Genomic DNA, 17,582 nt, shown 5'->3' with positions numbered 1-17,582 from the left:
CCCCCTCCCTTTCCTCCTCTTCCTCCTCCCCCCTCCTTCCTCCTCCACCTCCCCCTCCTCCCCCATCCTCCCCCTCTGCCTCCTTCCCCTCCTCCCCCTCCTCATCCTCCTCCCCTCCTCTTCCTCCCCTCCTCCTCTTTCTCCTCCTTCTCCTTCCCCTCCTCCTCCTTCCCCTCCCCCTCCTCCTCTTCCCCCTTCCTCTCCTCCTCTCCCCCCTCCCCCTCCTCCTCTCCTTCCTCCCCCCCTCCTTCCCCCTCCTCCCTGTCATCCTCCTCCTCCTCCTACCACTCCTCCTTCTACTACTGCTACTACTACCACTCCTCCTACTCCCACTACAAGCTGAGCTAAGGTCCCTTCCATCTCACAGAGTCACAGCTAGAAAGGACCTTGGTAGCCTCCAGTGACCTCCAACCTATACCTGTCCATGACTCCCGTAAGAACAACCTCTAAACATTTCCAGCTTTCCTCTAGGGTTCTGGTGGAGACAGCACTCATAGTGGTCTGGGACAGGAGTAACCTGAGTCCCGAGGGCTCCATCTCTTCTGACCAAGGGCAGGGCATGACAGACATGAGTTCTGAGCTGCTACCCAGGGACCCCTGACCAGGAGGGAGCCCTGCCCTGTCCACTAAGGACTCTAAGTCTGGACAGCCCTTGGCCTGGGTCTGGGCAGAGCAGTATGGGAAGGGGTCGGTATGTCAGCAGTATGCCAGCCCCCCACCCCACCCCTCACTGAGGAGGATACTTCCCTTGGCTCCTGTGACTCGGAGCCAGGGTAGTGGGGCGAGAAGGGGGTCTGCTCTGTGGCTCATTCTGTCTGGCTGTATAGAACCTCTCTCCCTTAGAAGACAAAGGGAGGCATAAATATTCTGGTTGCTAAGAAAATTATCCCACACAGAACTCGGAGTGCCCCAAACTCCGAGCCTCTTCCCATCCAGAGTTGAGAAATCTGTCCCCAAGAGCAGCGTGGTGCCTGCCCATCTAGGGAGGCAGAGGTCCGGAGCTCCCCCTTTCAGGGCAGAGTGTCTCCTGTCTCTCAGTTACTGGGGGAAGGCCCAGGGGTGAGGGAGTGAACCAAACCTCAGTCTGCCTAAACACACCAGCCTCAGAGGAAAAAAGCCAAGCCTCTGCCTTTGGGGACCCCTGGGGGGTGTGGTCATTATGATGCTTTTCTGAAGGCTGGGAAATGGGGGCAGAAACCTTCCTGGATGTCTTTCCATCCATAAAATAATCAAGCACCAGTTTTTTTTTTAAACTTCATAATACTGGTTATCATCAGCCTGAGCAGTACAGACTTAGCGCTGGAGAAGGTCCCATCTGTTCATTTCACAGATTGAAAAACTGAGGTGCAGAGAGGAAGTGAGTCACTTTGTGCCATAATCACCAGAGGCAGAGCTGGGCAGGAACCCAGCCCCATCTCCAGCTCTTGGCCTCCTCCTCCTCCTACACCCCACAGGCCCAATCTTTCAACATCCTTCCACTCAACAGGCCACATATCAGTCTGGTCATCTGTCAAACAGGGATGAGAACGTCTGTCTATCTGTCTACCTCTCCTGGGGCTGAGCACAACAGAATTCCCTCACATGATGAGCCGTCCAGCTATGGGATAGGTGCCTTGGCACACAGCGAGTCCTTTGTCCAGATGCCCAACCAGCTACATGCCTTCATGCTGGCGATGGGGTCATATCGTTCCACCTACAAGGCTGGGCCAGATGCCTGCTAGGACCCCTTCCAAGCTGGCTGGCTCTCAGCATACTGCCCCCGGGGTTCATGACCTGTGTTATGTCCTGGATCCCTGTGGCATCCTCTCAAACAGACCACAGAAGGGCCTCATCCTCAGAACAGCGTTGTGAAACCCATAACATAAAACACAGAGGGTCACAATGGAAACCAATTATATGGAAATACGGTTGTCAAAATATGTAAAAAAGAAAAGTTCCTGGAGCCCAGGGGAAGAGTCCTCACACTCCACCATGCTGCTCTCTCTCCAACATTGTGCACGCGTCATCTTCAATGGCCAACAGAGAAGGCCAAGGCATGGACAGGGCTGGGGAAGGCGCCTGGATATCTCAAGTCAGGATGACCTGCATTCAAGGTCCATGACCTAAGACTTCCATGAGCTCCGGCATTCTCTCTGCTTCAATGCCCCTCTCACATGAGACATCCTCTATTCTATATCCCAAGGCCTTCCCAGTTCTGACATGGTGGACCACTCACCACCTCACTGGGTGACTCTGAGAATGCCCCTTCCCCCTCTGGCCAGGTGTTCTCCACACACTGAGGTTTGGACCGTGAGCTCTGAGGCCCTTTCCAGTTCTAAAATCATACTAGGCGTTTCATTTGTCATCCAGTCCCTAGCCCCTATTGACATGTATGGGACAGCAATGCTATCATCAGGGTAGGATACCATGTTCACACATTTCTCCTTCTCCCTGATGTGACCTGGGCCAGCCCATTCCTTTCTTAGGCCTGTTTCCTCTGATTTAAAATTGAGGTTTGGGCTGGATGACATCTATGGTCTCCCCCTAGCCCTCCCCTGGCCCCAGTGTGCTATGGTCCATGCCCGAAGACCTCTGTGAGCTCAGGCATTCTCTCTGCTTCAATGCCCCTCTCACGTGAGACATCCTCTATTCTATATCCCAAGGCCTTCCCAGCTCTGACATTCTCTACTCACTTCTTGATCACCGACTTCACCTCATGCGGCCTCTGCCAAGGGGTGTGCTGGTAAATGTTTAATAACTGCATCTGGGCTGGTAGGGAAGTATGTGCACAGCACTGTTAGGTTTAATCTGCATTATTTAGTCTGGACAATCAGCCAAGACTTAAATCAAGTTGTGATTTGTGGTGTGTTAGAAAGGCTCACACTGAAAATTTAACAATCAGCTCTCCCAAGGGGGTACAAGCTGCTTTGGCACCTCTCTGTGTTTGCCCCACCATCATTACCACTTTGGACTCTCCCCCTGGACCGGCCTGACTCTGGTGGTGACTGACTTGGTCTTCTTAGAACCAGGCTTCTCAGCCCTCGCTTCTTGCCCCCACCTTTTGGGGGGCCTCACCACTGCCTTTGACACCATGTGCTGTTTTCAGGCCTCTCCCAGTTCTGATCCCCATGTCCTGTGCTTCCAAGACCTTCCCCATCTCTGCCAGTCCGTGATCCCCTAGAAAGTCTGAGGGTCTTTCTGACAGCTAGGTTCTGATCACGATGTGTCCTCTGGGCATCTCTGTGTGAACAGGAGACTGCAGGAAGCACAATTTCTAGGAATGAGAACATTTACATAAAGTAACACTAGGCTGGATGCCTGATCTATTTTCCAAAGATTTGGTTTACTTCTCATGCCAGCAATGCCCCATCCACTCCCACCTCCTTCTGCCCAGCTCATGTCCATTCCCAAACACAGCCTCACACAGAGCCCTGGAGTCAATAGCAAAAGTATTTTTCTTAAACAAAGCCAATGGGGGTAAAAAAAGATAATGAGGAAAGCCCCTTGGCTTCCTGGTATCTGAGGGATGGTTCAGATACCTCTTAATCTAGGAGGGGGCTACCTTAGTTGGCTGAAGCCCAGGTATCTAAGGAATGGCCCACTCCCAACCCAAAGGGTGATGCTAGGGTTAAGTTCTAGCTCTGGGCTTAGGGCACAGACAGTGAGCTAAGAGACAACCGCCCTGAGCCAGTAGCAGACTTAAAGCCCTACTGTAAACAAGGAGAGAATGGGGATTTCTGCCCGTCTGCTTTGATGTGGTAACCCAAAGAGGCTCACTGGGGAATTCTGAAGTTCCGTTTTCTGGGTTTTGTTTCCCCTTGGTTATTTGAATGTCCAGATTAAGGGAGGCTTGGGCCCTGTGTGTAAACCCGCCAGAAAGGGGTAACTGGGGTAAAAGAGTCCCATTTTAGGACATGGAGTATGTTTATCCGGGAGAAGAGAAGACCGAAGGAGCCACCTTTTGACTAGCGTTGTTCCGCTTGGCCCGAGACAGCAGAGCCAGGCCCAATGGGTGGAAGTGTCAAGGAGGCAGACGGGCTAGACTGAAGGGTTGAGCACCATCGACACACAGAAGAGGCTGCGTCACAAAGAAGCGAGGGGCTCTGCTAGAGGTATGCACACGGAGACTTCACGGCCACTCTGGAGTCTGTGTCCCCGGGTTTCCTGCCTCAGGATGTGTTGAGAGAGAGGATCTCTCAGGCTGCTTCTATGCACATGCTTGGCTAGTGGAGTCTGGCTCTTTGTCGAATCACAGAAACTCACTGGTGGAAACAGCCTCGAGCCCAGATCTAGGGTCTAATCCAGCCCCAGACACTTGATGTGTGACTCTGGACAAGTCACTCAACCTCTCTCTGCCTCAGTTTCTTCTGTAAAATGGGGTTATTAATAGCATCTGCCTTCCGGGGTTGTTGCGATGATGAAGTGAGATGCATTATGTAAATGGGCGCCGTCTTCCTCGCCATCGTCATCGTGTTCAACCCCCACTTGGGCAGAAGCTTCTCCTCTACGGTGGTATCACAGTTGAGCCAGACACAAGCATTAATCCATTGAAGAGGGAATGGGGTGGGGGTCCCTGCCTAGGACAGGGCGACTGAGACAGGAAAGCACAGTGTCCATATCCCCACAGTTTGCAGCATGCTCCTCACACACCTTGTCATACGGTCTGCACTCTGCCACTTGCTGGGAGAAGGACTGAACTGTGCCTTGCCTAGATCTCTGAGGTCCAAGTGGCTTCGGGGCTCACTAGGAACTTGCATGGTCTGGGAGAGCGGCTGGTATGCCTCTCCTGGGCAGACGTTTTCTTGTATTTTGTTCATTATTTATTCCATACCAGGAAAGAAAACACCAGGAACATGAAGCATGTTCAGCCAATGAGGGGAGGTGGAGGGTCTGGGGATGCTCACGGGGGGATCTTGGGAGCCAGCTTCTGGTTGGGTGAATCCACACTAATCCACACCACATAGAGAGCCTCTGTCACTATGCTACAAAGACTAGTAGAAATGCTGGGGAATAAAAGGGCCTCTCCTCTCTGAGAACCATGGAAGGCTCAGCCCAGTGGGGTCAATGTGCCTCACCGCAAGGATGGGCTCGACACAACCCAACTTCCAAATCTTCTGGCTGCCCAGGGGAGGGGCCAGCTGCACCAAGGGCTAGGTAAACCAAAAAGAAAAGGCTCAAATTGCATTACCCCAAAAAGGGAACCATCGATCACTCCTAGGTCTCTGACCACTCTTCCATTTCCTTCACTGGCCCATCCTCCACAACAGGCTCCCCCAACTGCGGGTGCTCCCAGGTCCTGCCCTGGGCTTACACTCTTCTTCCTCTACATCATTCCATCACCAACCTCATAAGCTCCCATGGGTTTAACTCATCCCTGTGCTAATGACTCTCATATCTATCTGTCCAGCATCAATATTTCCCCTGAGATTCAATCACCAGATGCCTGTTGGACATTCCAAAATAGATGTCTTTGAGATATCTCAAACTCAGTATTTTCAAACTATATATTTCCCTCAAAAAAACTGTCTCCTCTTCCAGATATCCTGGTTTTTCTCAAAGACAGCCCCATCTTTCCAATCTCTCTTGTCTGAAACCTTACCCTTATCCTCTGCTCCTCGGTCTCTCCTACCCCACATTGCCAAGCCATTGCCAATCTTTCCATTTTGATCTCTGCAACGTCTCCCACCCGGCACCCTCCAAGCTGTCACCCCAGTTCAGATCTTCGTCACCTCGCCCCTGTATCATTGCCACAGCCCTCTGAGTGCTCTCCATGCCTCAGATCTCTCCCCATCCCAGCCCACAGATAGCTAGTCAGCAAGACACAGATATGCTGTTGATTCAAGCCCTTACTGTATGCTGCGCACTGGGCTAAACTTTATGGCTACAAAACCAAGAAGACAAGATCTTCTCTCCTCTCAAAGAGCTGACATTCTGATGGAGGAAGTCTATCCTATACACTGTTCTTCCTCAGGAGCACATCTAACCATCAGAATACCTAATTCAATAAATTCCAGGAGCTTCTTGTTGCCACTAGCTCCTCTGTTCCTTTTTTTTGGGGGGGGGGGCATGGAGAGGCAATCAGGGTTAAGTGACTTGCCCAGGGTCACACAGCTAGCGTCTGAGGCCAGATTTGAACTTAGGTCCTCCTGACTCCAGGTGCTCTATCCACTGCACCATCTAACTGCCCATGTTCCTCTTTTAAAACTCAACATAATCTGGCCCTAGCACATCTTTTCAGCCTCCGTGGACAGAACTCCCTCTCCTACACTCTGGAACACAGCAGAATTGCCCTATCTGCTCCTCACTCACAATATCCATCTGCCCTCTCCTATTCTTCATTCCTAGAAGGTTTCTGATCTCTCCCTCACAGAGTCTTCCTTTAAGATAAAGCCCAGGTGCCACCTTCAGCTTGAAAGCTGACCCTCCCAACTTCTGGCATGGCTTTCCCTCACCAGTGACTTTGTATTTTACTCCTGTGGGTGTGTGTGTGTGTGGGTGTGTGTGTGTGTGTGTGTGTGTGTGTGTGTGTGTAACGCACTAAAGATGAACTAGGCTCACTGAGTAAAGGCAGCTTCAGAACTATATAACAGCACCAATCTCAGAGCCCAGCAGAGAGCTACACCTGCCTCTAAGGAGAGCCTCATGGACAGTCAGTCATCAGAAGCTGGGATTCTACCATTTGGCCACATTTGGGCCCTTTTTCCTCCAGTGCCATGTGTGTGCAAGGGCAGAGGATACCTTCTACTTTGTTTTGTTTTGTTTTTTTTTTTGGGGGGGGGATGTTCCTGTACCAATTGTCCTTACTATACCTGCTTTGAAAATACCCATTCCAGGGACTTCTGTTTCCGGGAGCCAAGATGGCAGAGTAAAAAGGTAATCGCTCTCACCCTCCCCTATCAACCTCTGAAAACCCAGAAAATATCGCCCCAGAAAAAACCCTGGAACAGCTGAACCAGAAGAAAGACGGAGTGCAGCAGTGCAGTAGCCCAGGTAGCTAGAGGGATTAATGGGAAAGGCCCCTCTTACCCTGGGGGAAGGGGAGCAGTATGGGACCGGGAGTCACCCAGTCAGCAAGCAGAAAGCCCCACTTTAGCACACCAGGAGGAGATTCTAGTGCCTTGGCATTCTACAGCAAACGGGTCCCCCAGTGTCTCAGCAAAAATAAGGGAAGCAGCACTACAAAGGGCCCCAGGCAGATAAGCACCCGGCAGCATTGCTCTGAAAGGAGCTGAAGAAAGTAACCTAGAGGTGCCCGAAAGTTCCAGCCCTGTTGATTCCAGCCCAACACCAGGCAAGCCGTCAGAACCCTACAGCCCCCAACTGCCAACCAGGAGGAGATCCCGAAGTCCAGGTGGTTGAGCAGGCAAATGCCAACAGCTGGACCTCCGAGTGCCTCAGTGAAGGCGGGGAACCGGTGGAAACCAGCTCAGAAAACCACCAGGTGCCTCGGCATTCTACAGCAAAGAAGTCTCCCAGTGACTCAGCAGAACTAAGGGAGGCAGCACTGCAAGGGGCCCCAGGCAGATAAATACCTGGCAGCACTTATCTAAAAGGAGCTAAAAAAAGCTAAGGAAAGGAAAAGCAGGCAACCTAGATTTACCTGAAAGTCCCAGCTTTGCTGATTCCAGCCCAACACCAGATAAGATGCCGGAACCCTACAGCCTCCAATTGCCAACATAAGAGGCCCCAGCACACAAAGCCAGTGACCAAGACCTAGGCTCCCAATACAAGAAGCTTGGGTCAGTGCCCTCTGCTCCCCATAATCTCTTTAAAGGTCAGGAAATAAAGAAACACCATGAGTAAAAAGAAACGTACGATAGATTCCTATTATGAGAAGAGTGAAAGACAGAAATTCTGAAGAGGACAACACTGTCATCAAACCCACATCTGCAACATCAAAAGGGAATATGAACTGGTCTGAAGGCCAAAAAGTCTTCTTAGAAGAACTCAAGAAGCATTTTAAAAGTCAAATGAGAGAGGTAGAGGAGTCCTTAAAAAATACAATTGGCCAATTGGAAAAAAAGTACACTGAAGAAAACAAGTCCCTAAAAAACACAATTGATCAACTGGAAAAAAAGTACACTGAAGAAAACAAATCCCTTAAAAATGCGATTGGCTAATTGGAGAAGAAAGTACAAAATCTAACAGAAGAAAACAACATGTTAAAAATTAGAATTGTACAAATGGAAACTAATGACTCTGAGAGAGCAAGAATCAGTCAAACAGAAACAAAAAAAAAAATGAAAAAAATAGATGAAAACGTAAAATACCTCATGGATAAAACAACTGACCTGGAAAATAGATCCAGCAGAGACAATTTAAAAATTATTGGCCTACCTCAAAATCATGATGAAAAAAAGAGCCTGGACAATATCCTTCAGGAAATCATAAATGAAAACTGCCCTGAAGTCCTAGAACCAGAAGGTAAAATAACTATAGAAAGAATTCACCACCACCCCTCCCCCTGCCTGAAAGAAATCCCAAATTGAAAACACCAAGGAATATAATAGCTAAATTCCCAAATTATCAGATTAAAGAGAAAATACTGCAAGCAGCCAGAAAGAAATAATTTAAATATCATGGAACCACAGTCAGGATTACACAGGACCTTGCAGCTGCTACATTAAAAGACAGTAGGGCATGGAACATGATATTCCATAAGGCAAAGGAGCTTGGATTACAACCAAAGATCAACTCCCAGAGAAAATGAGTGTGATTTTTCAGGGAAGGAGATGGATATTCAATGAAATAGGGGACTTCCAAACCTTCCTGATAAAAAGACCAGAGCTCAACAAAAAATTTGATCTTGAAGTACAAAATTCAAGAGAGACATAAAAAGGTAAACGGGACAGAAAGATATAATATGTTGTTAATAAGGACAAACTGTTTACATCCCTACAAGGGAAGATGACACTTGCAACCCTTGAGAACTGTATTGTTATCATACCATGTTAAAGGAGTATACATAAAGGGGGTGGATATAAGTTGACTTTGATGTAACGATAAAAAAAAATTCTAATCAAGTGGGTTAGATGGATCCAAGTAAGTGGATTAGTCTGAGCTAAGAAAATGTACTGAGAAAGGAGGAGGCAGACAAGGGTAAATTACATTACAGGAAAAGACACAAAAACCTATTACAGCAGAGGGAAAGAAGGGAGGGGGACGAGCATTGTTTGCACCTTACTCTCATCAGATTTGGCTCTAAAACGGAATAACATAATCAGTTAGGTATAGAAATCTAACTTGCTCTATAGGCAGTAGGAGGGAAAAAGGGAAAGAAAAGGGAGGGGGGATAGAAGGGAGGGAAGAAGCAGTAAGGGTAAAGGGGAAGAAACGGGAAAGAGCTAATAGAAGGGAGGAGGGACTGAAGGAGGGGATGGGCAAAAGCAAAACACTAGTGAGGGGGGAAAAGGAGAAAGGAGAAAGAAAAGCATAAACAGGGGAGGAAGAGGATGGAGAAAAAGACACAGATAGTAATCATAACTGTAAATGTGACTGGGATGAACTCTCCCATAAAATGGAAGTATATAGCAGAGTGGATTAAAAACCATAATCCTACAATATGTTGTTTACAGGAAACACATTTGAAAAGGAGTGACACACACAGGGTAAAGGTAAAAGGCTGGAGCAGAATATGTTATGCTTCAGCTGAAGTAAAAAAAGCAGGGGTAGCAATCCTGATCTCAGACAAAGCAAAAGCAAAAATAGATCTTATCAAAAGAGATAAGGAAAGGGGGCAGCTAGGGGGCACAGTGGTAGAGCACCCTGAAGTCAGGAGGACCTTAGTTCAAATCTGGTCTCAGACCAAACACTTGACACTTACTAGCTGTGTGACCCTTGGCAAGTCCCTTAACCCTCATTGCCAAAAAAAAAAAAAAAAAGAGAGAGAGAGAGAGAGATAAGGAAGGAAACTACATCCTGCTAAAAGGCACCATAGACAACAAAGTAATGTCATTATTAAACATATCTGCACCAAATGTTATAGCGTCCAGATTCTTAGAGGAGAAGTTCAGGGAGTTACAGGAAGAAATAGACAACAAAACTATACTAGTGGGGGACCTCAACCTCCCCCTCTCTGAACTAGATAAATCTAACCACAAAATAAACAAGAAAGAAGTTAAGGAGGTGAATAGAACATTAGAAAAGTTAGGTATGATAGACCTCTGGAGAAAACTGAATGGGGATAGAATGGAATATACTTTTTTCTCGGTGGTACATGGCACATACACAAAAATTGACCATGTACTAGGGTATAAAAACCTCACAATCCAATGTAGAAAGGCATAAATATTAAATGCATCCTTTTCAGATCATGATGCAATAAAAATTATATGTAATAAAGGGTCATTGAAAGATAGACTGAAAAATAATTGGAAACTAAATAATCTAATCCTAAAAAATGATTGGGTCAAACAACAAATCATAAAAACAATCAATAATTTCATTCAAGAGAATGACAATAATGAGACAACATACCAAAACTTATGGGATGCAGCAAAAGCTGTTCTTAGGGGAAGTTTTATATCTCTAAATGCTTACATAAATAAAATAAAAAAGAGATCAATGAATTGGGCATACAACTAAAAAAACTAGAAAAAGAACAAATTAAAAATCCTCAATTAAACACCAAATTAGAAATATTGAAAACCAAAGGAAAAATTAATAAAATTGAAATTAAGAAAACTATTGAACTAATAAATAAAACTAAGAGCTGGTTTTATGAAAAAAAAACAATAAAATAGATAAACCTTTGGTTAATTTAATTAAAAAAGAAAGAAGAAAACCAAATTACTAGTATCAAGAATGAAAAGGGTGAAGCTACCACCAAGGAAGAGGAAATTAAAATAACAATTACGAATTATTTTGCCCAACTATATGCCAACAAATTTGACAATCTTAGTGAAATGGATACATATTTATAAAAATATAAATTGCACAGATTAACAGAAGAGGAAGTAAAATACCTAACTAACCCCATCTCAGAAAAAGAAATTGAACAAGCCATTGATGAACTCCCTAGGAAAAAATCTCCAGGGCCAGATGGATTTACATGCGAATTCTACCAAACATTTAAAGAACAATTAATTCCAATACTATATAAACTATTTGGGAAAATAGGTGAAGAAGGAGTCTTACCAAATTCTTTTTATGATACAAATATGGTGCTGATACCTAAACCAGGAAGAGTCAAAACAGAGAAAGAAAATTATAGACCAATTTCTCTAATGAATATAGATGCAAAAATGTTAAACAAAATATTAGCAAATAGATTACAGCAACTTATCACAAGAATAATACACTATGACCAGGTAGGATTTATACCAGGAATGCAAGGCTGGTTCAATATTAGGAAAACTATCAGCATAATTCATCATATCAACACCAAAACTAACAGAAACCACATCATCATCTCAAAAGATGCAGATAAAGCTTTTGACAAAATACAACACCCATTCCTATTAAAAACACTAGAGAACATAGGTATAAATGGAGTCTTCCTTAATATAATAAATAGCATCTATCTAAAACATTCAGCAACCATAATATGTAATGGGGACAAGCTAGAAGCATTTCCAATAAGATCGGGGATGAAACAAGGATGTCCATTATCACCACTGTTATCCAATATCATACTGGAAATATTAGCTTTAGCAATGAGAGAAGAAAAAGAAATTGAAGGTATTAGAATAAGCAAAGAAGAAACAAAGCTATCACTCTTTGCAGATGACATGATGTTATACTTAGAGAATCCTAGAGAATCAAGTAAAAAACTACTTGAAATACTAAACAACCTTAGCAAAGTTGCAGGCTATAAAATAAACCCACATAAATCATTGGCATTTCTATATATTACCAACAAAGCCTGATAGCAAGAGATAGAAAGAGAAATTTCATTTAAACTTACTGTAGACATTATAAAATATTGAGGAGTCTACCTCCCGAAACAAACCCAGGAACTTATGAACACAATTACAAAACACTTTTCACACAAATAAAGTCAGATTTAAATAATTGGAAAAACATCAGCTGCTCATGGGTAGGCCGAGCTAATATAATAAAAATGACAATTCTACCTAAGCTAATTTACTTATTCAGTGCCATACCAATCAAACTACCAAAAATTATTTTATAGAGTTAGAAAAAATAATAACAAGATTCATTTGGAAGAACAAAAGGTCCAGAATATCAAGAGAACTAATGAAAAGAAATGCAGGGGAAGGTGGCCTAGCCATTCCAGATCTTAAATTGTATTATAAAGCAGCAATCATCAAAACTGCTTGGTACTGGCTAAGAAATAGAGTGGTGGATCAGTGGAATAGGCTAAATATGCAAGACACAGTAGTCAATGACTATAGTAATCTATTATTTGATATACTCAAAGACCCCAGCTTCTGGGATAAGAACCCACTCTTTGAAAAAAACTTCCGAGAAAACTGGAAAAGAATATGGCAGAAACTAGGCATAGACCAAAATCTTACACCATATACCAAAATAAAGTCAAAATGTGTTCATGATTTAGATACAAAGTCTGATACTATAAGCAAACTGGGAGAGCAAGGAATAGTTTACCTGTCAGATCTATGGAGAACAGAAGAATTCATGACCAAACAGGAGATAGAAAACATTACAAAAAGTAAAATGGATAATTTTGATTACATTAAATTGAAAAGTTTGCACAAAGTCAATGCAACTGAGATTAGAAGGAAGGTAGAAAACTAGGAAAGAATTTTTACAACCAGTCTCTCTGATAAGGGCCTCATTTCTAAAATATATAGAAAATTAAGTCAAATTTATAAGAATACAAGTCATTCCCTTATTGATAAATGGTCAAAGGATATGAACAGACAGTTCTCAGATGAAGAAATTAAAGCCATCTACAGTCATATGAAAAAATGTTCTGAATCACTATTGATTAGAGAAATGCAAATCAAAACAACTCTGAGGTACCACATCACACCTATCAGATTAGCCAACATGAGAAAACAGGAAAATGATAAATGTTGGAGAAGATGTGGGAAAATTGGAACACTAATGCATTGTTGGTGGAGTTGTGAAATGATCCAACCATTTTGGAGAGTAATTTGTAACTACGCCCAAAGGGCTATAAAAATGTGCATACCCTTTAAGGCTGAGATCATACAAATGGGTATAGGACCCACATATACAAAAATACTCATAGCAGCTCTTTTTGTGGTGGCAAAGAATTATAAATTGAGAGGATGCCCATCAATCGGGGAATGGCTGAGCAAGTTATGGTATATGAATGTGATGGAATACTATTGTGCTATAAGAAATGATGAACAGGCTGACTTCAGAAAAGTCTGGAAAGACTTGTATGGTCTGATGCCAAGTGAAATGAGCAGAACTAAGAGAATGTTGTACACAGTAACAGCCACATTGTGGGATGACTAATATTGATAAACTTAACCCTTCCCGGCAATACAAGGATCTAAGACATCTCCAGAGGCCTTGTGATGGAAAATGCTATCCACATCCAAAGAAAGAACTATGGAAGTTGAATTGCTATTCTTTTTTCTCTTCTGTTGAGTTTTGTTCCCTCTTTCTGATGGTTCTTCTTATTGGTTTTAATTTTTACTTACAACATCACTAATGTGAAAATATGTTTAACATGAATGTAAATATATAGCCTATATCAGATTGTGCTTCATCTTGGGGAGGGTGGTGGGGAGGAAGGGGGAGAATAATTTTAAACTCAAAAGTATATTCAAGTGATTATTGGTAAATCAAAATAAATTAATAAAAAAAAAGAAAATACCCTTTCCAAAGCCTAATTCTCACCGATTATCAATGGGGAGTGACCCTGGTGGGGGCTGGTGACCAAGAGTACCAGAAACCTCAGCAAGCCTCAGGGTTACTCCTTGAGCCCTAAGTGAGGATGTCGGCTTCTCTTTGGGTACCCCCACTCCAAGAGTGCAAGTTGGGCAAGGGATCCCAGGAAGGTGATGTAACATTGCAACCTCCCAAGAGAAGGGCTGTTTCCATGCTTCAGGGGGCCAAGGTCACTAGAGTAGGTGCACTCCTAGGGCTATAGAGAAGTCACTGCCAGAAGCATAGATCAGAATGTGGCTCCTTACTACCTCTGGAAACCAATACAAACTGCTGTTTGACATTTGAAGCCCTTTGTAGTCTGACTCGGGGTGACCTCAGGCTTATTTCCTATTATTCTCTCTCTTATACTTGACTTGCAGTGAAAACAGCCTACTTGCCAGTCTCCTTCTTGGTATTTCGTCTCTACCTCCACGCCTGACTTCATATGTTCCTAGAATGTTTTCTTCCTGCACCGGTCTGACTGGGGCATCTCCTCATCTAAGAAATCCTGGTGCGTCCTTCTTGAGCCTAGGATAAAACACAAATGTTTGCAGTCAGACACTCGAGGTCCTTAGCCAACAGTTCACAGAGCCCAGGGGTAGATTTCAGGAGGTCTGCCAACTTGGGATGGAAAAGAACACACAATTATATCATTATTTTGACTAAACTTTGGTTTCCTTTGTGATTCAATTTATTTTATGCATTTAAACACGCCCTGGGAAGGAGTCTGAGAAGACGCCCCCAAGGGACCCCCAGCACACAAAAGGTTAAGAACACACTCTTGCTCCAGCCTACACCTCTAGACTGAGCACACCTCACCCGCCTTCGCGTTGGCCAGGCTCCCACTAGCCGGGCTGCCATACCTGCTCCTCCGGTACCTAACACTTGCATGCGTTTCCGAGTCTGGTGCTGGTGCCGGGGATGCTCTCCCCATTCACCTGTCTGCCTCACAGAGCTTCCTTCCACCACTCACACGCTGCCTTCCACCCTCAGCTCTCCAGACCTGACCAATCGTTAGCAATTCTTCCTTCAAGTCACACCATATCGATTCCATAAATACTTCATACATACTCATCCGTGCACACATTATTTTCCTCCAGTCGATGTAATCTCCTTGAAGACAATGACTGTTTCAATTCCGCCTTTGAATCCCCGGAAATGAACATGGTGCAAGTTACACAGTAGTTGCTTAATAAGTCCTTACTAAATGGGAGAAGCTCGTTTGGTTTGTGGTCCACCATGATGACTATTTGTTTCTCTAATTGTCTCAGGCATCCGATGTAAGATCTAATCAATTAATCAGTAAACATTTTTTTTGTTAAGAACCTACTATGTGCCCAGTACTGTGCTAAGCACCGGCGATACATAAAAAAAAAAAAAAAAAAAAGCAAAAGCCGGTCCCTGCCTACCAGGAAAATGCACTCTCACAATCTAATAAAGGAAACCACATATAAACAAATATTTACAAACATGTCGCCTATAGAATAAACAGGAAACAATGAACAGGGGGGAAGGCACTGGAATGAAGAGGGGCAGGGAAGGCTTCCTGGGGGTGGGGTTTGAGTTGGGGCTTGAAGGAAGCTGGGGAAGTCAGAGCAGAGAGAGCGTTCCAGGCACGGGGAACGGCCAGAGAGAATGCGTGGAGAGCCAAGGCCCGGCTGCTAAGGTAGACAGTCTTTCTGTTTCTTCTTGGACATCAGTGAGGCAGGCAGGTGGACGGGCACTTCGAGCTCCCCAGGACGCCTTCCCAACTGCATTACGTTTTTGACCTCCCAACGAGCCAGTTAAGAGCTGCTGGGGCATGCAGATCTTCCACACGGAGAACGTTTAGCAGACGGACGTTCCTCGCGTACTGCACTACCCATGGTCTCTGGCTTCTTCCTGTTATTACCAGAAAACAAGATGCATGTGTTCATTTGTGCTGCGTGCTTACTGCACTCACTGCACGTTCCTAGCATCCCCCTCGAAGCAGGCAGCTTGCACGAAGCCGGCTCTGCGGGAAGGGAAGGGTAGTAACTTCCCAGCTGTCCGCACATCAGTCAACATTCCAAGGCAAAATTTACTGTAAATACCTGGATTTTGTTAAGGGATTCCTAATATAGTTGTTTGATTTAATGAGTATAGAGTAGAGCTTCCTCCACATAGATTTCTAAAACTTAAAATAAACGTAGCATTCCTACAGGCTGTTTGTTTACCAAAAACGTTGGACATTTTACTCTTTGGAAAGATTAAAGACTTACCCTGGGGCTAAGCTTATATCAGTTATAAGGGAAGAATGATTTAGGTTGCCTGACATTCCAGATCATATTTGAATAACACCAGCTAAAAGCATTTTCAGTGAGGGCTGAGGCGTGTCCTGGAAAAGAGCTCTGTAAGAGGAATTTGGAGAGTTGGGGTGGGACCCTGGCCCTGCCAGAGGCAATATGGCTAAGCCTTTGACCTGCCCGGGCTGCAGGAGCTAAACATACAACAGGAGGAGCTCAGACTGGGTGACTTTGGAGGTCCCTTCCAGCCTGGCCACTCCATTAATCTATAGAAATACAACAGTCTTCAGCCTCTTAAACATGGAGGATAAGTTCATGAAGACAGAAATTATAAGAAAAAAATAAAAAACTGGAAAGGACCTTAGAGGCAGCTGGGAAAACCCCACCTAATAAATGGGGAGCCTGAAGAATGGAGTGTTGTGGGGTGAATTTATTCATGATCACAGAGGCGGTTGGTGGACCGAACAAAGCCCATTTGGTTTTAAGAGGGGAGAGCGACTATTGCAGGGATTAGACTGGAGAGAGGCAAGTGGGCCCCACTCCCTGGGAAATGACAAGCATGGAAGGGAACAGCAAAGGCGGTCCTGTTTGGGGATCTTAGGAAGAAGGGTAGCTGTGGAAACAAGGCTTCTACTCAAGCTGGCGCCTGCAAAGCAGAGGCTCCCAGAGGCAGAGGCCTTGCATGTGCAGGGCCATCGTGTCTGCCTGGACATCAGAAGATCTGGGCACCTGGGGGCACTAGGCCTAGACTTAGGAAGACCTGAGCTCAAATCCAGCCTCCAACAAGGTATATGACCTTGGAAAAGCCACTTCACCTCAGCTTCCTCATCAGGAAAATAGGGCCAGTACTTACATCCCAGGGTTGTTGCGAGCATCAAGTGATATCTTTGTAAATCCCTCAGCCCTGTGCCTGGTACACAGTGGCATAAATGCTAGCTGTTATTCCTTGCCCTGGCCTGGCCCTTAAACTCACGAGACTTTGGACAGGTCACTTCCCCTCAGCCAGCTGCCATCTCGATAAACCAAGTGATTACATAAAGGGTTAACTACAAGATAGAGTACCATTAGGGTTAGTGATCTCCAGTAAGAGGGTTGAATAATTTGGGATGGGTTATAGGGGGTTGCATCTATCCCCTGCCCCCAGAGGCTTCCATGTTGGAGCCATCACTAAGTGCCTACTGTGTGCCTCGCCCTGTATCTGACAGACATTTCCCACCACATCCTACCTCTCTGTGGCGAGTCCTAAGGGCCTTCTAGAGACTGTCCTGACCTTGTTCTGTGTCTCCCTGCCTCCACTCCAATCCATCCTCCACTTGCGGCCTAGGCCCTCCCTCAGTGACATCCGGTGGCTCCCCATCACCTCCAGACCACATACAAATGCTTCTGCCTGGAATGCAAGCCTTTGGTATCCCCAGAGCCCTGTCCTCCCTTCCCAGACTTCCTGCACCTTAGTCCCCTCCAAGCACTCTGGCATCCAGCCACACCCATCTGCCTCCTCTCACTTTCTCT

Source organism: Vombatus ursinus, unplaced genomic scaffold (genome assembly GCF_900497805.2).
Source record: "Vombatus ursinus unplaced genomic scaffold, bare-nosed wombat genome assembly UNPS02010980.1, whole genome shotgun sequence".
NCBI classification, from domain to species: domain Eukaryota; kingdom Metazoa; phylum Chordata; class Mammalia; order Diprotodontia; family Vombatidae; genus Vombatus; species Vombatus ursinus.
This window is presented reverse-complemented; position numbering follows the sequence as displayed.